The sequence below is a fragment of the Apteryx mantelli genome, chromosome 8 (genome assembly GCF_036417845.1).
Source record: "Apteryx mantelli isolate bAptMan1 chromosome 8, bAptMan1.hap1, whole genome shotgun sequence".
In the NCBI taxonomy this organism is placed as follows: domain Eukaryota; kingdom Metazoa; phylum Chordata; class Aves; order Apterygiformes; family Apterygidae; genus Apteryx; species Apteryx mantelli.
The window spans coordinates 24,915,134-24,939,116 of NC_089985.1; the positions used below are offsets into that span (position 1 = coordinate 24,915,134).

The following is a 23,983-nucleotide window of genomic DNA, read 5'->3' on the forward strand; positions in this document are numbered from 1 at the left end:
CACTAAAATAATTGCTTACAATACAGTGACTTGATTTTATATGGCTAATTAGAGCAGTGCATGGAAAAAAAATAGGTTTGCAGGTAATATTGAAATTAAATATGTTAATCTGTACCTCAGTGCACACATTTTATATGAGCTTTAATTTGCTATATAAATTATAGTTCTGTGTTTATAAAGTGCCCTTGAAAGAATGTCCTGTTTTTTGAATACTAATACCATTGGGAAACAAATATACAAAGCTTTTAGCTATAGGCTACATTTGCATAAATTAAGGCAAGTAGTCAGTCTCTAACTGAAGGTACACTTTTAAAAATATTCTACATATAGTTGATAAGACTTTGTGTATTTAAGATTTACATTTAGTTACAATATAGCAACCTTCCATGATGAGCAGGTAAAATTTGATCAATGAGCTATAAATAGTATAATAAATAGGCTGTGGTTTATCAGCTAAAGCACTGAACAAATAATTCAAAAGACTCTGGGCTCATCTCTGTATGAGCTAGTAGCAAATATCTCCAGTTTGCATTATAGGTTTATTTTGGAAAAAGCTGGCAATGCTCTCTCAGTGTAGCTGCCCAGTGCACTGTGTGCACTTTGTGATATGACTGCAGTGACATGTGCCTCTTCCCATAAAGATTCCGGTAACCTCAGCTAAAAGCCTTGTAACTTCAGCTTTTTTAAAAATCCTCACTGTTTAGAAAACCCTTGTTCTCCCAAGTGAATTCAGTTAGTATTCAGCAATGATGTGGAGGGAGCATTTACAAAATCTGTGATGCAGAGTATGTCCCAAATTCTACTCAGAGTTTACTGCTAAGAAGGGCAAAAGATATGCATGTCCACCACACCCACATGCGTTTTTAATGTCAGAGTGGTCGAAACCTTCTCTTCTGTTAAGAAATGGCAATGAATCCAGTACTTGGATCAAATCCTTAAATGGGTACAGGAACTTAACTCCTGTTAATGGCTGGCTCAGGAACAGTAGCTCTACGGCGGTAGGTAGCCCCGTGTTGTGGAATGCATAAGAACCATTGTGCGGCATTCAAAATGCATCACTGAGAATGTTTGTCTGTTTTCAAACAGCATCTTAATTCATTTTTATTTCCAGCAGCTCTGTATCAGTAATGCAATGTTGTATGCTCTTGTCATTGGTCAGAAATTTTCAGATGAGTCCGTGACTTAGACACTTACTAGTGTTAGAGTATTAATATTTTGGGGCCCTATGTTATAGCTTCCCTTACAGTCTTAAGAGGCAGCATGTAAGAGCCGACTAAGTCTTTCCACTACTTTCACAACAGAAGAGCAGACAACTCGGATTTAATTTAACCTTCAGCCTGTCAAAGTAAAATAACCAGTTTTATAAATGAAAATAGGTAGCCTGGCATAGTTCACAGTGAAGAACTTCATTTTTTATTCATTCTCTTCATACAAGGTGAAGATCATACAAGTGAATGTGTAATGTTGTCCCTCTGAGGGAGCGTCATTGAAAGTACCACCTAGAATTAGCGATCCAGTGATGATGAACAAACTAGGGAAAATTGTTGCTGAATCTAGTGTTTTGTAGTGACAGCATTATTTTAGATAGCTTTTTTTTTTAGCCTAACCAAATTTCACTGTCTATGACTAAATACCTAATGGAATGAGCCAAAACCCTAATTATGAGAATTGGGATAAGAAATCTCTAGTGATTTTTTTTAACAATCTTTAAGCCATGGTCAGAAGTATACATTACAGCTTTTCACCTGCTTAGTCCTGTTACTAGCATAGTAAAAGCTATAGAGAAGCAAATAAAAATGAAGAGGAACATTTAAAATATTAAAATTCCAACAAGACTCAACACAGGCAATGTAATGGTATGAGGCTTGAAGGGAAATCACTCACAGGAAGAAATCTGGTCTAAAAATATGATAGAAGTGCTGTCAGCCAGTAAAATTTTTATTTTTCTTTTTTAGAAACACTACAGAATTCTCAGCTGAAGTTTACCATCCTCAGGGCCAGTTAGCATGTAGGACTATCATATGCAATTTCAAGATGCAATGAAAATAAACAGTTGGAGTGGTCTAAGAAAATCTGTTTCCTAGCAATTAAATTGACAACTTGGCTATGGTTATAGAGGGAAACATGGCAGCTGAATGGTAAAAGCGAGTATGAAAAGGTCTAACACAGCTTCCTAGGTTGACTTAGCCTATAAAAACATTGGTTAGATTTGCTGAGTGACTTTGCAGGTAGAACCTGCAACCTCCATTTAGGGACTGTAAAAATCCAGGGAGAAGGAAGAAAGAGCCTTAGTCTCCTCCTCCCATTGCAATGGGAATTGGTGCAATCTGTTAGCTCATTGGTATTAAGAGCAATTTCCTTCTCCCTGAAAACTGATCAGCTGAGATCAAGTGAAGCTGACAATAGAACAATTTCCTGCAAGACTTGCTAAATTCTGCCAATCTTTTTGGGGGAACACTGGAGGACAGAGATTACATAGGCAGTCTCAGAATCAGAATGGAGAGAGGAGGGAGAGAGGAAGGAATAAAAAATGGACATAAATAAAAGCTTTTCCTGTCTTTCTTAGATCACAGGTTTAGCAAGATACTGCATCAGTCTCAGCATCTCTAAATTACTGTTTCACTGAGGTGAGAGCTTACCTAATTCATTTCCAAACAATATTTTGGATGGAAAGATAAGTAATTAAAAACACAGTTGTTCATCTTCATGTTTAAAGATGAAGAATACCTGTATTAATAGCAGGTGTATAAAATGCATGCCAAGACTAACGCACTAGAATCTTGTTTCTCTAAACTAAGATTGCTGTAGGGCATTAAAAACAATCACAACACTTGCATCTGATACAGAGTCCTTTTAATTAATTAGCCAACAAAGGTCAGGTCTTGAGTCAATGAACCAGAATCACTGGACTGGACTGGACTAAATCTAATTATTTCGAGTCCTACTATCAGACAGAGATTTCTTGATAATGACTTCTAACAAAGAGCAACAATGATAGCACTCAAAAGGGAAGGAAATAAAAGATTATTCTTCAAAATAAAATAAATTTTATATCAACATATATTATTATCTGAAGATCGCAACTACCATTTCTTAAAATGATCAAACATCTGCTACTTGCTTTTTCTAATCCATGACTACAATCCCCCCCCAAACTTTTTCATTTGCTTTGATTGTAAAGGCTATTGTTCAGGCCTGTCAACATACTTTTCAAAACTTCCTAATTTCAAGGAACGCCACTGCATTTAGCCCCTAGTATATTTGTTTCACACACATTTGGCACCTATTCACTTTTATTGTTGAACGTATTTTACACAGAAAATGATGAATCATGATATAGAGGCTATAGAACTAATTCTGAACCTGTCATATATTGCATCCCACCTTTGGGCCTTGGCTGATTGAAAGCTCTGGCTGGCATGAGGAAGGAGGGAAGGAAGGAGAGAATCCTGCATTTAATTTACTAGTCCAATTGACTTTTTATTCCTACAAATTGGCATGGCCATCTGCCTTTCCTTTAGAAGCTCACACTAGTGTTCTTCCAGCTTGAAGCTTCACCTGAAATCAATTTCTCAAGCTTTGGTGTAGCTTGTAGACCAAGGCTGCTTAGTCCTGCTCCAGGATCTTTGTACTGTGCAGCAGGTGGCATCTTGGCTGAGATAACCCTGGTGTGTGCACCTCTGTGCTCCCCTTGGGATCTTGGCTGTTTTGGACTTGCCGCCGGAGGATGTTGTGCTTCAGCAATCCACAGCCAATAGGATGACCCTTACATTCAATGACAAAGTTGCTGAGTTTATAGTGGTTCAAAGGCTGTCCTGACTTATGCTAGGAACTGAATTATTCTGCAAGTTTTATGAAAACACAAATATGATTAAAAGGCTTCCTCCTAGCTGTACAATTTGGATTTGTAATCTGTATAGTGGGATCTGTTCCTATTTCACTAATAAAACAATACCCTAGATGTCTAATAAAACGATTAAACCCTGTTCTTTCTTGCCCTCCAGGCTTTGCCAGTATCTTAAGCTTGGTTATTGTCCTCCTTGTCAAACTCCTGAAAAAACTGCTCATGTGATGTTGTATGGCTTAACTGCTTTTATATATACCGAATGCAATTTGCCCATGGTACTTCTGTATGAATTATGATATATCAAATGAACTGTATTGCTTATCTATATAATACTGTGTATAGATTTAATAGCTAGATTCAAACACTTGTTTAGTATCAGTGCAAAAGGAAGGATGAAGGGAATATATTTGCCACAAAGAGCAGACTTTTCTTCTTTATGTTTAAAGGAATGAGATGGTTTATGAGACTTGTTAAAGCTGGCCAAGTTAAATAGACTGAATTGTAGTTTGCAAATGAGCATAAACATGAGGAAATAATCTGTTTTTTTCTTTTTCACTAGATAGGTTGATATAAAAAGCTTCTCTTTGGTGTGTCTAGTATTGAAGTTTCCATTCTGCAGTAAAATACCTGCCCTTTACTTCAAACAAATGCTGTTTGCAAAGGTGGATCCAGAATCTGAGCAAAATAACACAATTAAAATAGAGGGTATCTTGTTTTGGGTACAAAAAGTATTATATACAGTGAAAAGTTCTCATTCACTGCAATGTTTCACTGGTCTGAGAGATCACTGGTTGAAAGCAACACAATAAATGTTAAATTATATCTATACATTACCACTTTGGGGCCTGATCCTATAAATACTCACATAAGTAATCCCAATGAAATAATTTCCTAAATGTTTATTTCTAAATGCTTCTGAAAATTTTGATGGTGGCATCATGAAAAGATATTACTTTTCAGGATGCTTTCCCATTTTCAGTGTGTAGCATCCACTGCCAACGTATGCATCAGCTTCAGGAAGCGGCATAACTCATTTCTTCTATCTTTTTTTGTGATCTGTGAAAAATCACAATCCTGTGAACAGCACTAATTAATGCCGGGAAAAACTGCAGAGTTGGCCCCTTGTGGAACTAGCTAAGTCAGGGTAAACTGAGTATTAGTAGTTTAAAAATATTATTTTATGGCTACTGACATTTGAGCTAGATTACAAAATGGCCAGCAATTTATACTTGTGGCACTTGTTCTTAAGTGATGGGCCATGCCTTGTGCCACGAGTCTGAGCAGAGCCACGAGGCGCTGCATCAGTCTAAATAAGTAGAGATGGTTACGCATATGGCTAGCCTTATTCTTACGACTAAATGAGCGATGGTACGACTGCCAGGCTAGGCAGGAGCTCCAGGTGCAGAGCTGACCCAGCTAGACCTCCTCCAGTGCTGACGGCCCGACCAGGCAGTAACAGATTGGGACGTCACCAGGTACTTCTGCAGTGAGGCAAAGCATGTCCCAGGAGGGTCACCGACCCCGAGAGGACAGCATGGAGGGCAGAGCTCCGTCCCTGCCCTTGGCGGGTGACGAGCGGGTGCCTCCCCGCAGGCCCGGTGCCCAGGCGGCGGCAGCCCTGCGCTTCGCCTCGGGCCCTTGGCCCAGCGGAGGCCACGGCTCAGGCGGCAAGGGCAGGCCTGCAGGTCCGTGCCGCCCCGGCGCCGCCGGCTGCAAGCCGGGGTCGGAGCATGGGGCCGGCAGGGGGCTGGGGCTGCGGCCCCGGGGGGGGCGGGCGGGCGGGCGCGGGGCGCCCGGGGCGGGCGGCGGGAAAGGGCGGGCTGCCGCCTGCTGCCGGCCGCGGCGCGGGTAATCACGCGTCCCCCTCTCACTGCTGATTTGCAAGAGCAGATTAATCAGAGAGCGCGGCTTGATGAAATTTGCTGTTATTGTGCCCATTTTTAGCAACATCTTTTATTATCTTCATTATTCATTTACAGGGGACCGGCATCAATTATGCAAATGAGTTCACAGACTTTGCAGATTACTTCATTTGCCGCTATTGTTTGTGGAAATTTAATTATTAAATATTATTAAGCTTGCGTTTTCTTCAATTTTCCGAGGCTTAGTTTCATTTGATTTTTCCTCCAGCTGCTCTCGTTTCCTTTCAGTGCCAAAACAGCTCCTCATCAAAGCAGCTCTGGCATGTGAAGACCAAATAAAATCTCCTCAATTTAATAATTTTGATGTTAGTCCCTTGTTCTCAGCTGCTTGCTCAAAGCAATGCAGAGAGAAACGCAGAGCACATTCAATTTAATGAGCAGAAATTGAATTCAAGTTTGTTCGGAATTGACTTCAATTAAGCAGAGTCTTAATGATAAATTAATCTCTTTTCTTTATTCCCTAGAATTTGTTTTTCAAAGTAGGAAATTGGACTACATTGAAAGACCAAATAAAGAATACCAATTTTAACTAGATTATGGAACCGATAGCAAAATTTAATTCTTTATAGTAACGTACTTGGACAAATAGCATTCACTCTATGGCATGTATTATAATTTATATTCATTGTTACCACTCACACTTTCATGGCATGGATAAAATGGCAGTTGAATTAAATATGGGCTTGTAATAGACTTCAGAGTTTTAATCTTTATTAAGAAACTCTAATTGAATGCATAATTAGCTTTTCAGGGTCTAGGAAACTAGGTTTAATATCTATGTGGGTTGAAAACATAGATCAGGAATTTTTTTAAGAGTATTTTTTATGAGTTTATTTTTTAGGAGAAATTATCTTGTAACATGGCTTGTATAAAAAGCCGTATTTTAACTTCATTGCAAGAAGCTATGTATGGAGGAGCAGTAGCAAGGTTTTATTGTGCACCTTCAAATGCTCAAAGACAGCCCTTCTTCCACTCTGGGTTAATGGTGGGTAGTGCAACCTTCTTTCATTAAAACAGCTCAAGATACCTTGTGTCTGTCCCCGTTAAAACACATAGGCAGAACAAGTCGGTGCTTATGAATAGTGATGGGACTGGGCCCTTTCCATTCTATATGTTGTTCTGCTGCCCTTAGTCACCTTACTATCCTCATTGTTTTCCATTATGCTTATGGATGCGGCCATCAGGATCGGATTCTTTAATTTGCCATTTCAGAGAACAAATTATTTTTCAAAAGGGATGAGTGATTTGGGTGCCTATTTTAGAGATTGATTTTCAAAGATGCTTAAGACTTCCAAAAAACAAGCCTCTTCATGATGTCTTGAGCTGATCATCCAATATCACTGATAATTTTTGAAATTTTGAACATTTACCCCTCTACTCAGTGGAGAAGACAAACATACTGCTGCTTATGGTTGAATCCGTAAGAACATTGTTAGGTGAGGGATACTTCAGGCAGTCCCTACATTTTATTTACATTTATGTTTAAAATGAATAAAAAATCCATTTATCATACTAGCATTTTAGAGTTTTTAGGCAAATATTCTTTCCAGCAGTGTCGCAGGTAATTGAAATAATTTATAGTAAGATTAATTACAAATTCAAGGGGTATCCAATTCTGAGCTTTTATATTTCTGTGAAGAGAGAGGGTAAGTTCTGCCTGCTGAGGCACATTCAATCTTCTGCCTTCCCTACACATATGCTCTTTGTTTTCCAGGCACTGAGCAAAGGTGTATACTGCTTTTTAAATAAGAAGTAATAAATTGAACAATTTCCTTTAGGCACATTTTACAATCTGCACTGAACTCCCACTGCGTGTCCGGCATTGATCTGTTCCTGTTTCCCTAAAGTTTCCTGTTATGTTTTCTTGGTATAAAGGACCAGGAACATGCCAACAGACTCTTTGCATGGCACACAGTTCAAAATAGTTATTAAAGACAAAATTTTCTTACATTTCTGGGAGGTTAATAATACTGCTTTAAGGCTACTCATGTTCTGAAGCATATGGGGCTCCAAAGACGTGGCCTCCATTTTCTGAATGTATTTTTTCCATAAGAGTTTTTCTTTTTATGGAAAAGGGATCAGGGTTTTTCTAGAAATGATGAAAAAAAAGGGTTGTTAATCTAAAGTGCCTATGTGTTATATGTTTCAGTACTGCAGTTATATAGAAAGAGATGGAATAAATATTTTTTTACAATTAGCTGCACTGGTGGTTCATATATAGCAGTATTTTTTAATGTAGGAATTACATCGTGGGTTCAAGTCGACATAGACCTGATTTATAAAAGTATTGAGGCACTCGTGGTTGCAGAAAGCCATCTAAAGGTCTTCACAAAATTCTCTAATTAGTGAGAGATGTCAAACCTCCATCAGTCTTTAAAGCCTACATGTCTGATTAAATCTGGTTTTAGGGATGACACTCCAAGTGTCACACACTGATGTTCCAACAGATTAATTACATTATATAACATCTAGGAAAAAGTCATTAAGGTAGTGTTACAGGTAGTATTACTGTTAGAAATACCAATACTTTAATACTGTGGTATTCCATATTCCATTTTGTATCACTGATTTTGTTATCAACCTCTTCAGTACACAAGCATTAAGGCTTTTTAGTGTATATAGATCTTACAAGCTCATTTTAAACTTTGGCCATTAAACAAAGCTCTTTCCATCTATTTGTCATCATTTGTAATTATGTTTCTGCAGTTAGGTGCCTACCTTCTGAAATCCCAGTGTTGTCTGCTTCGGCTCGCGTTGACACCTGTCCAGATCAGACTAGTAGCTTTTGTTTTCAGCTGAAAAAGCCCTGCAGGGCCCTATATGTGGTACAGTGAAACAGTTTCTCAAAGTTACTTGTCTTGTGTTCAAAGGAAGGCCATATGTCAAAAGCAGAATTTTCTTTTTTTTTCATCTTAAACTGACTTTCCTCATTTCACTGATCTCAGTGAGCATGTCCTTTGCTTTTGCTTCTAATTTGAGAGTACATTTTCGCAGGAGGTTTGGTTTTTTTGAATCTCTCTAAGGCAGAAATGGGGTGGCTCCATAAACACAGTTCAGCCAAAGCAGTGGCTTCCCTAGACAGAAAAGGAACCTTAAGAACAACTTCATCTAGTGAGTATGTTCAGCGTGAGCCACAGAAATACCGTGCATATATTAATATGCATTTTTGAACAGAAAATTAGGTGTTTTTACAAAACAAATTTGAATCAATTTTGGCCATACTAATGAATATAGTAACTAGTAAATTCTCTGGCCTGGCTGGGAGCTCTAACTGCCTGCTTCTCAAAGGATGAGAAATGGCAATGGAAAGGGATATCTGTTGTTACTTGTTCATGCAAGAAAGATATTGGGGGGGATACCAATCTGGGAAAGCTCTGGCTGGGTAGTCTTTACCCATTTACACTCTAAATAATACTCCATTTATTTATGAGAAGTAATATTATTGTATATTCCAGTTTATTTCTGGACATTGCAAAATAATATGTTTCCTACAGCCAGTTTTGTCCATCTTTCCTTAATTAATTCCTTACTAGACAGTATTGTTTTCAGTGCTGTTCCTTTCTACTCCATTTTTTTCTGTACACTCCTTCAACAGTCCTGATGGTAAAAGCATGTTGCAAGTGCAAGGTTAAGTATTCGAAAGGTAAGAAATGTCACACTTATTCAATCCCTTTAAGAGGCATCTCTTGACTGCATCCTCAGCTACTATTTCTGAAGTACAATTACCATATCACTTCAGATAATGTTGCATCTTGTGCTGTCAAACACTTTGTATGTGCCAGAGAGTCTGTTAGCTGTATATGTGGCAAATAAATTATCTGTTTCAGCTTTTCCACGTGTGAGCCAAATCTGCATTCTTAACTATGCTGTCTTCAACGACTGGACTATGCTCTGTTCCCATGGTCAGACTCAAAGCACGGATTCCCTGATCCATCAGCATTTGGATAGTGTCTAGTGACTAGTTTTATAATTCAATGGCACAGTTGGTGTTAGCTCAAACAGTAGGAATGAAGTGTGCACTGCAGGTATGAGCATTCAAGTTTCAAGTCTGGCTGGTGATCTAGGTAGTTATTTTTAATGGAGTTTCTAAGGCATAATGAACCTCTTTTCTTGATGCATTTTTTGTTTCCCAAGAACTGAGAAAACATTCCAGCATTTTTTTCATCTAAAAACTGCTGTTATTTGTTGATCCTTGGTTGATGGTCACTGTTGTTGTGCAGTTTGGCTACTTGTCAGATATCTTTGCAAGTTCAGGAACATGGTGAGGTGCGACTGGCATTTGTAGGATACCTGTGTTTGCAGCTAAATTAGCTTCAAAGTCAAATCTCATCTTGAAATTGAACTTAAGGCAGCAGTGCTGCTGGTTGAAAAGAATGTCTATAGTATATGACTGCTGACTAAAATAATAAAATATCTACTGTAGAGAGATGAGAATTTAATCATATAAAAGTCTGTCAGTAAAGACATACTGGGCCATTATGGCAGTGAAAAATATTGTAAGATATTACATCTGTCTGAGTTTGTGGGAGAAAAAAATGATATTGACAAATAAGTGATTATTAGACTGTACTGTAATGTATACGCAAAAGGTGTAGAACTAAAAAGATTTTGAGTTTCTGGGCAGTCATGTGACATTCCTAACATAGTTTTCTGAAAAAATCTTGAAGTTGGATTTCTTTTACTTTTAGGTAAAGAAAAAATATATAAAAAAAATCATTATGTGGAGCTATTGTCTTGTCACTGCTAAAAGACTTGGTTTCATGTGCTTCAAGAAGATCTTCCCTTCTTCCCAGATTTTTTTTTCTTTATTTTCCCAGATTTGCAAAATCTGAGGCAGGTTTTATTGCAGAAGACCTATGCTTTTTTGGGAAGCTCATTTTAAACCTTCATTCAGTAAGTATCTTCCTTTATGCAGGGCCTTCTCATGAAAGGGCTAGGAGAGGCTTACTGTGAAAGTTTTCAGTGAAGGGGAATGAAGGTCTCCCTTCTCAGATTTTGTGCAGATTGAAGTCCAGTCTACAGAGAGGACAAAAATTAAGCCCTTTCAGCCCTAGTGGAATGCTCTGCTTGTGTGAGGGTAAGGGGAGTGGGGTTTTTTGCAACTGTGATTTTTATCAGGGCATGTTCCCTATATATAGGGCCTTGGATTGCTGTAATTCAGTTGTTGGCAAAGATCATGAACCTCTGTATGTTTTATACATACTGCATAGGTATGTCCTAGTGTTGCATAATGGCTGAATTCAACTTTTCACTACCCCATTCTAAACCAAAAGCAGTACAATTAAATTTCCTCCTGATTTAAGCAGGTATAAGCAAAAGCAGAGATTTTCTCTGAATAAAAATTTGTGGGCCACTTGGACAGCACTTGTTAAAAAGCACTGTATAGAGTAAGTGCACGTTTTTCTCTCTTTCCCATAGCTGTGTTCTGAAAAGTAATTTTAATTGTAGCCTATGCTGCAATACCAAGGGTTTATCAAGAGTGGTTAGAATGAAAACTTAGAGAAAAGAAGCATAGTAGCGTTCCTCAAAACTGTTTCTTGTTGTTTTTTTCATCTCTGCTCTTACGGTAGCTGTCCATAAAATCACTGGTTTGCTGTTTTCCTTGTTTGCGTCAAGTGACTATACTGCAGTTATATATCCTTATTGCTTACTGCTGGGTTTCTTCCACTTTCCCCTGGAGCATCTTCCCAGCAGGAGACAGGATGTTAGACCAAATGGTCTGTGATTCTGATCATGTATGGCAATTCCTACTATCCTAAGTTTGTATGCTGTACTGGAGCTTTGAAACTCTTGCATTAGAGATGGGATATAGTTGCATTGCCCCAGGGATGCAGGATTGAAGTACCAAAGGAACAAATTAACAGGATGTCACATTAAAATAAATTTTCAAATGTAATTTAGGTAACTAGATTAATGTGAATTAATTTAGGAATACTTAAATATAACATAATCACACCTAAATGATGCACAATATAAACAATAATTAAGGTAGAAAAATCAAATTTATGTTAAAAAAAAGGGTTTAGGCTTTGAGTGTTTGTACATCTCAAATACATTTGTATGAAAGAAAAAAGTCAGAAGGGAATGCATTAGATTCCAAATCCTGTTGCGTCCTTTGACTCTTGGAATCTTTCTGTGGGAAGTTTTTTAAAACCTGCCTTTCTTTTCTGGCTCACTTCCCATTACCAGGGCTGGTCAGGCCCTTTTGTCCAGCAGATAAAACTTGAATTTCCTGGTAAGAATGCAAGTGATGTGACCACTGTCTATTATCATTCCTGAAATGACTTCTATTGTCTGTTTTTGTTGATACATGTGCTGTAGTTCTGTTTTATAAAATGCTTAGCAAATGGCACACAAAGTTAGCAACCATATGTATCAGTACTTTTGGGGATGGTTATATTTTAACTGTAGTGCAAGTTGTAAGGGTGAAAAGCAGAAAAGTGCCAGAAGAAAAAGAACATTTGAACATAACTGAAATTGATTAAATAGTATGATGAATAATCTGAAAAAATGATTTACAAATGATTTGTGAAAAGCAAGGAATTCAGTTCACTGTAATTCATAGGTCAGGTTACCCTGGGAGAGTTACCGCTCCTAATTGGGCCTGGAGAAAAGGCAAAAATCTTCCTGTTCCCCTCCATTTTCATTCTTCCTGTTAACAGAATTCTTGTTAATTTTCTTTAAAAAAAAACCCTTGGGAGAGTGTCTGCCCAGTGGTCTATATTTTGTACTATTTCACCTTATCGCAACACAATTTTTTAATATTAATGATTTTGATCACTATTATATCACTTTGATCATGAAGAACTAAAGCGAAAGCTCAAAATCAAACTATGTCGATTATTAGATTTCAATGCTATGTGAATCATCACTAGCCTGATGACAACTTGCTCCATGAGCAAGTTTGAGCAAATGAGCAATTTTGTTCAGTTTTTAGACATTAGGTGATGATTGCAGTAGAATCCATCCTGCAGCTTCCAGGAAGTTTACCTAATTTCAGTAATTCCATTATTTTTTACAGAATAGACTCAGTGGTTTCTTGTCTGCAAACTTTCTCCCTGTTACTGTGCAATCAGTTCCTTGATATACAAGCTATTGACAAATAAGGGGAACAGACAGGTGTTTAATCAAGACTCTGCTTAGATGATAAATGAACCAGTGCAGAATATAGCTTATGACTCCGTGTTGTACTTCTTAATGGAGAGCATTCAGCTCTGTGCCAAAAGTTCCATCATGTGAACTTTTGGATCCAGAGCTTATCCACAACCGTGCTTAATTGGTGAGAGAGATTCAACACTATGTGCAAATATCAGATTGATTTACAGCCTATTCAACACTACTAACTTTGGTAGTTTTGCAAAGGATGAGATCATATGCTAGCAGAGATTTTGTCCTAATTAAGCTATATATGTGTACTGTACCTAATATGAAAACAATCCAGAAGTAGAACTAGAGAGAAGTCATCATTAGATTCTGTTCCTCTAAAGTTCATTTTGTTTCTGTTAATGCTCATCTTGTAAATGTCACTGAGAGATCTAAAAAACCTGCTAAGGAAGAAGATGAAAGTAATTATTATTTGAACTTTCTTAGACCTCAGCCACAAGCTCCTTTAAAGGAAATGTAATGAAATGAAGAAAATGAAGATCGTGGCTGATGAAAACAAGAGTCAGAATAAACAGAATACAATAAGTTGCAGAATACCAACAATGAAAACTTCTGCTGAAGCTCATCTGCACTCCTGTTTGCATTCACAGAAGTGTTAGTGTTTGCTGTGAGAACAGGATGATGTGGTGTGTTGTGCAGAAGGCAGTAAGACTGTGCTGAAGTGCCTTTCCCATGTATAGAAAGGCACTTGGCAAGAAAGAAGTCTTGCTAAGAAATGGAGTGACAATCTGTGCACTTTTCTAGTGCTCCCTGCAGATTTGCCCGTCAGACGTGGGAGGTGCAAATGGAACCATATGCACGTCTAGGGACAGTGGTGTCACTGAGGTGAGTCACCTCAGACGAGAACAGTTGGTGGAAGTGCTGCTTTCTTCTCCTAATGGGAAGAGGCTCTAACTCATGGTTGAATATCTCTAGTTAGTTAATAGGAAGCTCTTTCAGAGAATATCTGAGTCAGCTATCTTTTAACCTGGTTCTTAAACAGATTGCCCAGTAACCATCCCTGTCCTAGAGACAGGCTGTCCAGAACAAGCTACTTTTGCTGTGGATGAATTAACTTGTTTTTGTTCTATCAGCACAGCAACTTTCATCAACACTCACCTCTCAGGAAGTTAAAACAAATTTCAGACTTTGACTGAGGTGGTGCCTATTACCCACAACTTCTAACTTCTATTAGCCTGTGTTATTAACACTGGCAAAATCTATTTCCCACTTTAACTTCTCAGTAGTAAGTGTATTATTCAAGACCAAAACTTGAGGTACGTAAAATAACCAGCGGTATCATACCCATTAAGTTGTCAGCTTTCAGCAGGCACTCGTGATATTACCTATGGCTTCCTGTCTTCCTGACTCCCTCCAACAATCTCCTCTCCATCAACTGCCTCTCTTATGCCCCAGAAACTGCTGTCAGTGGCCTGGCGGATGGCTCATTTGACATGCCTGTCATGTTGTGAAGGGTGTGTAGGAGCTAGATTAAATGAAGAGAAAGCTAGCTCATCTGACTGCCTACCCAGGAGCTTCAGGTCAGGGAAAGCTTTCTCTACATTAGGACTGCAGTAATTGGAGGAGGAGAAAGGTAGAAGGAAAGGACAGCTCTGCAATAAGGAAGGAAGAGGGAGGCAGACACTGGATGGGGATAGCTGAAGTACATATGCTGGTGGAGGATAGGAATAATAGCTCTTTTCAGTGCCACACTGGAGTCTTTGGGAACTTTTAAGGATATCATTTACTGTCAGCCTTTTCAGCCTTAGTCTTTTAGCACAGCCTTCTCCTAATGCTTGCAGGCATTAACTCTTCCTGCTTCTGGAGAGTTGGAGAGAGAAAACAGAAATAGAAGGACAGTGCAGGAGGAATGGCTTCTCTCTGCCTGTGGATAGAGAATGAGGCAAAAAAAAACCCTGAGTCTTTCTGTGAAGCTCACAATAGGTTACAGAACATTCGGCTGAATAATTCTGCACTGTCTGGGTATCAGCTGCTTTTCTCAATAGTTTTATAATGCTCTCAGATATGATGGTGAGGTAAGCAGTGAAAATTCCTGGCTCATTTTTGAATAAAATGAGAGAGAGGGCAGCACTTAATATTGCCTTAATGAAAATTCATCCCTGGGAAATATTGGAGAGAGTTATTTTTCTGCAAGTGTAGATTTTTGATGCCAAGACAATAAAGAGAAACCACAGTTTGTTCCATTAAGCTTGTATCATATTGTCAGCACTTGCCCATATGGAAAACATACAAATTGTCATGAAAACATGAAAATGGGACAATTTGGTAATGTTTTGAGTAGGCTTTATAAATATCATATGTATTTTTAAATACATAAATGATGCAGTTTTGAACACAAAAGAACCACAGTTGTGGCAGCCAGACTTTGCTATGTTCCCAAAGCAGCAAAATTAGCAGAGCTGCAAATGTGATTATTCAGAAGTTGTGAATTTGGAGTAAGTCAGAAAAAGTATAGTGAAATTAGCAGATTTGGTGGGAAACCAATAAAGCAAAAAAGGAGCACAGATATGCATTCTTTTTTTCACTGGAGGTCAGAATTTGTGCATGCATTTCTAGTTTTAACCGAGCTGTTGCACTAGTCCGCAAGCCTTAGGCCTGACAGCTACCTTGGTGACTGGAGCACATCTTCAGCTCATGGGTGATGTGTAGTGATGTGGTTGGGCAAAGGGTAGAAATGTGGGCAGCTCTATGACCCTTTGCCATCTTACGTACTTGTGCAGGGGTTTGGAAAGTACTAAGGCTGGATCTACAAGTTTGTTCTTAGCCCTGCTGCTAAACATGCCAGTTGTAGAGAATATCATAGCTAAATAGGTATGAATGGAAAAATGAGGCTATGCATTGGCTACGAATCTGGCTCAGTATGCACAGAAAGGATGAATCAAAGGCATTCTTGCATTTTTTTTCTTTCACCTTCTCCCACTAACTGCCTTTCCCTTAAGTTATATGTTGAATTCGTGATTGTCTCTGTTTCAAGAAAAATAACTTTGCTAACACTACTTACATTGGGTCTTATGAGGTGTGTTTCAGTAATTGATGCAGGCTGGAGACTAGGAAGTGTTTGGCAAGAAGCAGTGTTATCTTGGGATCTAGTTGGCTGGGGGTTCCCTCGCACAGTGTAGTCATCCAGTAGCACAGTACAGCTTTCTGTGAAAACTTCCTGACTCAACTCCCTGTTCATGCAGTCAATAACATTCCTTTTTTCCCACCCTGTGTAAGTCATTCCCTGTGGAGTTTAAACTCTCCAGAGCACATCAAATATGCATAGCTGAAGTCACTAAGTACTACTCTAATACAGTTCCTAATGTATTAGATTTTAATTCAGTGCAGTGTGTTCTGGGCCTTGAAAAAAATGTCACCTGATTGTGCTAGGACTACCCTATATCTCCTGGGGACATCTGAGTGAGAACAGCCTAAGTCTCTTCTCCACGAAGCCCTGCTGAACGTGCAGAAACCACCCTACTATCTTCCACTGCTGATTTGTCACTCACTGAACGGGAGTTCCCCTTAGTTGTGGGGATTATGTTTCCTTCTGTGCATTTTTCACTGCTCTGCACCTTGGTACTATGAGAATTTGGTAATGAAGTTGGGGAAATCTAACTCAAAATGCCTGTGCTTTTAAAATGCATTCTAGGGTGATTCTGTGTGGGAACCTCCAGAGAGGGAAGAAAGACAACTTGGAATTAAAAAGTAGTGATATTTCTTGTTGTTAATGACAATGACAAAAATAATAATGTCTGTCTTCTAAAAAAATTCTGAAGAGCCTTAGTGATTCATGCTTATATAGAAAATAATATTGAAACACTTACTTTATAGCTAGCAGCCAAGAAGGGATAAGATAAAATTCTGCTGCATTTATATTGTAGTTTGCAGACATATCTAATTTTCAGTGGCTTGAGAAATGTTGTAGAAATGTATGTCATTGAAAACTGCTGCAGCATCATACTTAAAAAACTGCCCTCTAGAAACCAGGTCAACTTTCATTGCAGCTTATAGTAATATATATATACACTATAGAGTTTTTTTATGTCTTATAATAGAGATAGTATAGATAATAATATGCTTTCATGTTACTTTTATCAGATTGTCTTATCTCCTTTGTCCCATCAAAAGCCTGCATTCGGAAAATATTAAGATAGGAATGTCTGCTTTTTTTAATACGTACATGAAGGGCCTGATTCCATTTACATTGAAGTCAGTGGAGATTTCTGTCACTGATGGGAGCAGAATCGACTGTCTGAATCCTACTCACTACATTGCATTAGTGTTCTTTACAGTTATGCACATGGGGAATGGAAATGGACCTTGCAAATCATGAAAATATTGTTATAATTGGAAAAATTTTAGTGCTGTAACTTAGTCAGCAATCAACAAACTTGTCAGATCTCTTCTGTTCTGTCAGGGAGTGGTTGTGACCTCACTGTGCTACAAAACCCAAGTTTTGGCAAGAGAATGAACTAGAAATAATGTGTGCATATTCCTTATTTTCTCTTTTCCTCCCCAGTCATTAGAAAAAAAAAATTCAGGGTTTTAAAAAATGATTGTCCTATTCGAGGAGAAGTGATAGTGTGAGACATCAGTGGATGGAACTTTTCTCTGATTTTTCTGTTGCCTGGGGGTCGATTTAGGAGGCTTCCCTTCACCCAGACACAGATTTTGAATAAGTCTAGAGATATTTGGAAGAAGCTGCTATTTTTATTTCCTGTAATTGTCCCAAATCACCATTTGATGCTGCTATTTCAGGTGATGGTATCATAATAATTATTTAAATTACTCTTTGTATATAGTGAATAATTCCAGGAAGACGATTAGTGTTTTAGAGAATCTGTGAATAAAGTCTTTGGCAAAACAGCTGACAATAACCTTCTGCATTTGGTTTGAAAGGAACGACATGAGTAACTTCAGAACGTTTTCTTTCACCCAACAGCTTCTTTTGGCTTTATGGTAGCAGCTTCTTTTGACTTCATACTAGCAGCAATTTGCTTAAACAAAAACTGTTTCTTGGTTAGGTCTTTAATAAAGAACTTTTTCTTTTTTGCTGATCATATTATTGCAAGTTTTTTGTTTCCCTGAGCCAGAAATGTTGCTGAGAGTCTTTATTTGGTCCCAGGTGTTTGTCCTCCTTTTTCTTCCAAGAAGGTTGAAGATCAGCTACAAGTGATGGTCTAAGGTCTTTTTATTGCTTCCAGGATAATTGCTTGTGTGCATAGTCCTTAATTGTCAAAGAAGTTAGGTAGATAGTACAACTCTCAGGCCAGTATTCTCGGGCCCCTGTGAGATCATACCAGTTGTGAGTCACTTTCCCTGAAGGGCTTGGGAAGTTCAGCTCATGTGAGCATCAAAATATGTTGATATTTCACTCAATTTCATTGATTTCCTGAATCTGTAAATGAACCTGAGAAACTTGGCCACAGTAGTAAGCTTGTGAAGCCACCCTTGTTTTTTTGAATTTTTTTCTCCAGACTCAGAGTAAGAAAGTGTAAAACAGCTCCATAATGAAAAACGGTAGAATAAAATAATTGAAATTTGAATTAATTTCATAAAATTTCTATTGATCCTGTAAAAGAAGTTTATATTTTTTTGGACTTCTGTTTATCTTTAATATTTTTTATTTTGGTATGTAGTTGGGGAGCATAATGACAGGATTTTTGTCTTCTATTTTGAGAAACAGATAAGGATTGCTAATTTTAAAATAACTTCATATTCGAAAATGCTTGTCAAGTTCAAGATCCAACACGTAGCCAGTTCTCTAGATCTGATGAAGTCTTTGGTGAGATTGTTGCGTGTTTTTAGTACTGAAGGTACAGGGAAAATATTTTTGTAGTTTTGAGTTGCTTTAAGAAGCAGAGGCTATCTGTGATAAGTCATGGAGGAGTTCAGCTGTGGTAAGTTACTAAAACGCATTTTGGCAGAGGATGCAGAAGTATCCTGGATCTGTTGTGAAACAAGACACTCTGTCAACCCTTTTTCAAAGTGTTCACTGTTCCCATTTCAAATCAAGTGATACAATAAAAGTAGTGAGCAAAGAAAATTAGTTCATATCTGGAATACTTTAATTAAAAATAATAATTATCATGGACCCATGGTGCTCATGATCAGGATTGATTCTGTTAAATTCTACTCTCACATCAAATTATGTTGCTGTTCTGTTATATTTCATATTTGATTACTGAGAGATTACAAAGTTAAATAGGACTTCTATCAAAAACAGGTCTGTTTTTGAATTTAAACAATACCATTTTTTAAAGAGAGTGGTTTTAGTCCAGAAATTTTATAATAAAGGATTTTACAATAAAGATCCCAAGCTATGACATTGCAGAGCAAGAATTAAATACTTTGGGTAGTAATTGGAGGACTCTCTCTTAAAAGCATGAAGTAAATGATGACAACCAGGAGATTAAAATGCAGCCTTGGTGAAGGCAGTGGTCAAACAGAATGTTATGGTGCAATTTCTACATTTGTAGCTATTTCTCCTACAGGCTTTGCTTCTAATCACAGGATCTCATGCAAAAACCTGTTGTATTCCTTATCCACGTTCCTTCAGAGGCCACTCTCGGCTCTGCCCTGACAACCCTGGTCTGTCGGTAGGACGAGCCGGTTGTGTACAAGCTGTTTCAGTTGGGAGGCCTGCTGTATTTTTTCTGCCAATGAAATAAAGTTGCGCCTGGTTCTGTTACTTGTTTTGCTTCATTTAAGACAAGACAGGTCCTTTTTCTGGGAATGTGTAACTCTAGCATAAACTGTAATTTTACTTTAATTTGCAGATAATTCATATATTTCAGACTACACTTCAGAATGATATTGGGATTCTGGCAAGAGAGCGGACGCTGTCAAACTGTCTTTACTAAGAATCCTTGAAAGTAAAGTATGACGCTGCAGATATTAAGGTTTATGAGAGTGACAGGGTTTGCTATCAGAGTAGTTGTCTATAGAAAAGGGTTATGGTTAGATTGTCACAGCTTACTGAAAACAGAGATAAAGTAATGGCTGATTTAAAAGCACCGTCTTTTTGTAATGTGGTCAGTAAGACAGGGAAAGCGGTTCAGAGCAAATCTGAATCTTTTCCCCCCAAACTTGAAAAGAGTCTGAGTGATGGTCTTCAAGTAATATCGTCACTTTTCCTTTTCTTTGTGTTTTCTAGCTTCTATGGGCAAGAAAAGGTTGTACAAGAGAGTGAATATTGTGGGGAAGCTGAAGTCCTGACTGAGTAAACGTTTCAACATTTCTTAACTTTGAATTTGTCTTGGTACTTGGTGTTGATGGACTTAAGTCTTTGACTAAATTTAAGCATGTGCTTAAGTTTATTGCTTGGAACAACAGATGTGAAAAGATGTTTAGGACTGGAGTCTCATTTTCTTTGTGGTTCAGAGGAGAAGTGGCAGCAAGAGGCAGGGCCGAGCACGTGGCTTCCCCTGGCTCCGCATCGGGAAAGAGCAAGAGCGGGCGGCAGGTGGGGCAGGATCGCGACTTTTGGAGGGCGACTGCGACGGCTGCAGCGTTCCCCTCGGAGAGCTGCAGCACAGCATGTCTGCCTCGTACGGAGATCAGCAAAACGGCAAGAGCGGCGGCAGGGAGTTCATGCGCACGCCACTCTGCGCTGCAACTCAAAATGGCAGGGCATTCAGCGTTTGGAGAAGAGAGCAGCAGAAAACAAATCTTAAACCAGAAAGTGTATATGTAATGTGAAAGTTTTCGGGGTCAAACGTTGTTTGTTCAAAATCTGTTCTTGTGTAGTTTTTGAATATTCCTATCTTATCTCATGAGAGAATCAACGTGTTCTCAATATATTTCCGACTGTCTGATTTTTTGACTGAAATAAGCAGACTTCATGGGGACAGACTGCCATACTTTTGAATATGCGATACATTTACATTTTGGTGGAAGGACGGACATGTCCTAGAGTAGTTCCAGAATCAAACTTTCAAAGTTCAAGGAAGAGTTGGATCTGTTTTTAGGGGTTTCTTTGTTAGGTTTGCCTGAAATAAAATGAGCCTGCACATATCTAATTGTGTTCAGATACTGCAATAATACCGACCATTTAAGAAAAACAGCTCGTCAGATATGGAGAAAGGACATAGGACAGGAGTTATTCTCTGATTTTGTTTTTTAAAATAACCTGTTAAAAAGAACACAGTTATTTAAAAAACTTTCATAATTATTAAGAACTCCAAATACACTTGAATTCATTTGATTTTTATAGGCTAGTAGTCTTTAACCTCCATTGTAGGATCTGAAGTGTACCTGTTACATACTGGTAAATTAGTTATCAATCCCTTGGGCAGTATATTTTAATATCAGTATTATATGGTAGATGATATAAATCTTGTGTACGGTATTATTAGCTTAGGCAGCTGCTGACTTAAAAAGGCCAGTTTAACAAGTCACCACTGTATTATGTTTAATTAGGTACAGTTTATATAATGAGGTGTTCAGTTCTAATGGAAAGACATGCTGTGAGCAGCACATCTGCAGGAATAACTATTACAATCAGCATTGCAGAGACCCATGGAACTGCAAATTAGACTTACTTATCTAGAAATAAATTACATCCCAATGCCTTCATAAAGCTCATTAATTAATTCCACTGGCATAAAGGTCTTTTTCTTAATTTCATGTTCCATTAGCATAATAAACACAATTTGAGTTACAACAGTATGATCAGTTTAATGGATGCTATTTATTTTAGTTTTTTATTTAAAGTCCCGGTAACATAGAATTAACATCAATATGCTGTTTGGTCCTTTATTAAAAATTCCCATAGGATAACCAGCACAGATGTTCAATACAGCATCATATATTTGCTGCATTTTATGACTTCACTAATTGGCCATATGGAAAGGTGTTGCTTGAGTTTAAATTTTTTTAAAATCTGATAAATTATATGGATGTAATAGTCACAATTGGTTAGGATGTAAAGTTGGACAGGTTAATATACACAGCATGCTGGAAGCAAAACAAGAGTAAGCAAAGTTTTTATGTACGTTGATTAATAGTAAATAGTACCAATATACTTCACAATATATTAAAATCAGTTTCACTAATGTGTAGCTCCTGACATAATTATCATTCTTTAATTTATGCAGACACTGTATAATCAGAAGGAAGTGTTATCAGCTCTCTGTTTAGTCACAGTTAGGTTATAGACAACGTTATAGTAGTTCCATTCAGCTTTTTATGAGCCTCACATTTCATGATAAACTACATTGTTAGGAACATTTAAGATAAGATGTTGTATGTTGGTAGAACACGGGGTTTCATTGTCCATGCAGCTCATGCTGGTTCCTTTGAATGGTGTCTGTATGTAATGTTTTGTTAGCTTCTACTAGACCTGGAAAATGTCTTTTTACTCTCCTGTGCGTTTAATATCAATGTCTATCACTGCCAACTTCTCCTTCAGCCTATAATGTAGCCACCTTCCCATGTTACAGAGTGATTTTGGATAATGCTCTTGTGTCATATAAATCCATCATCTGATTTTTCACATAAAAACTGATTTCTGTCATTACATTGTAATTCACCCTTCTATTTCTCCCTGACTCACTTACCAAAATCATCTGAACATGAGTCATCTATCTCAGCTAGTGTGATTTCCTTCTATTACATTCCCTCAATTATGGTATCAGAAAGAGCTGCATCAGAGCAGATGAGAGCAAGTAGCCTTAATTTCAGTGTGTATGTCTGTATGGACATACGCATACACAAATATATACTCCTCAGAGGTGACATGAAAGCATTTTGCTTTGAAAAATGCTCTGTGGCTCATTGCATTTTTAAAATCTCCCCCCCCGCCACAGGCACACACACTTTTTTTAAAAAAAAAACAACAATTCCTTTTCCTAACTTTAACGTCTGGAATTCTTTAAGGCATTTAAGCATGTAACTAACCTTAAGAATTAGATGTCTTTTCCCTTGAAATTTAGGTCTTTGTCTTAAATGGAAATTGTCTAGTTACGTACAGAAAACCAAAGAGCAGCCTTTTAGTATAATCTGTCTAGTTACATATAGAAGACGAAGGAGTAGCCTTTAGTGTAATCCCTTGTCAGTGACTCTGAGCTGCAGTGACCGGTTGCACAAAGCAGTAAAGTTGTACCATCAAACGAATGTCTCTTTTTGTTGTTCTTGTTGTGAATTCTGTGTTCAGTGCAGATGCTTGAATGAAATTTTTTAAATGAATGCTACAAGTCTGCAGAACTTGGCAAAATGACAAAGAATCAGCATTTTCAGATATCTCAGTGTTATGAGTCCTAAGACACACACATTAGAGAGAAATGATTTTGCGCTGAAGGACAAAGCTAACATTATTACACAGCTGCATTGTCTGTGTATATAATAAAGTGTTGTCATGCACTACATAGCCACACTACTATGAAGATGAAAGAGAGGTGACAACAGGGGGTTGATTCTATCCCACAATTAAGAAATGGGGACTTCAAAAGCTTGTGCATTCTCAAATCCTCACATAGCTATTGGTAATGGGGTTCAAACTGGAAATCTGTGGTGTGGTTAGATGTGGTTAGGGAGACAATCATGTTTAGTCTTTCTTCAGCAATCTAAAGTAAATGTGTCCAAGGCATGGACAAGCTAAATGGACATGCAGGCATGTGCAGGCTAGACCTCCTCAGCAGGCGGTGAACTACCTGAGTGGATGGACTGAATGCGTGCCAGACAGACGGAGAGGCAGGCAACCCGCCTGGAAAATACAGTGTCAGCGAGTGATTCAAGTAGCTCTTACTGGATTGATCTGACGTAGGAGGGAAGAGAGCTGAGCGGTAAGAATCCACGGGGATTCTGCAGCCTCCCAGAGCCTCGTGCAGATTCCTTTCTGCTTGCCATACCTTTCTGTGGGAGCTTCAGCTCACCGCCTCTTGTTAGCCTGGGTCACCAGGGCAGCATTGCTCTGTCATCTGACAGGCAAACTTAATCCAAAAGCAGTTCTGATAAGACTGCACTGACCATTAGAAGGAAGTCAGTAAAAGGATGAAACCACATAGCTTTTTAGCAGGTTGTACAAGGCTATTTCAGTGTTTATTTTGATATCTGAGCCTGTGAGTCT

At 38.2% G+C, this 23,983-nt stretch overlaps 1 long non-coding RNA gene across 5 annotated transcripts in view; it reads left to right on the forward strand.

Annotated features, from left to right (window-relative positions):
• LOC106499679 (uncharacterized) overlaps positions 1 to 23,983 on the forward strand; it is a 232,340-nt gene that overhangs the window by 58,605 nt on the left and 149,752 nt on the right. The window lies entirely within an intron of this gene.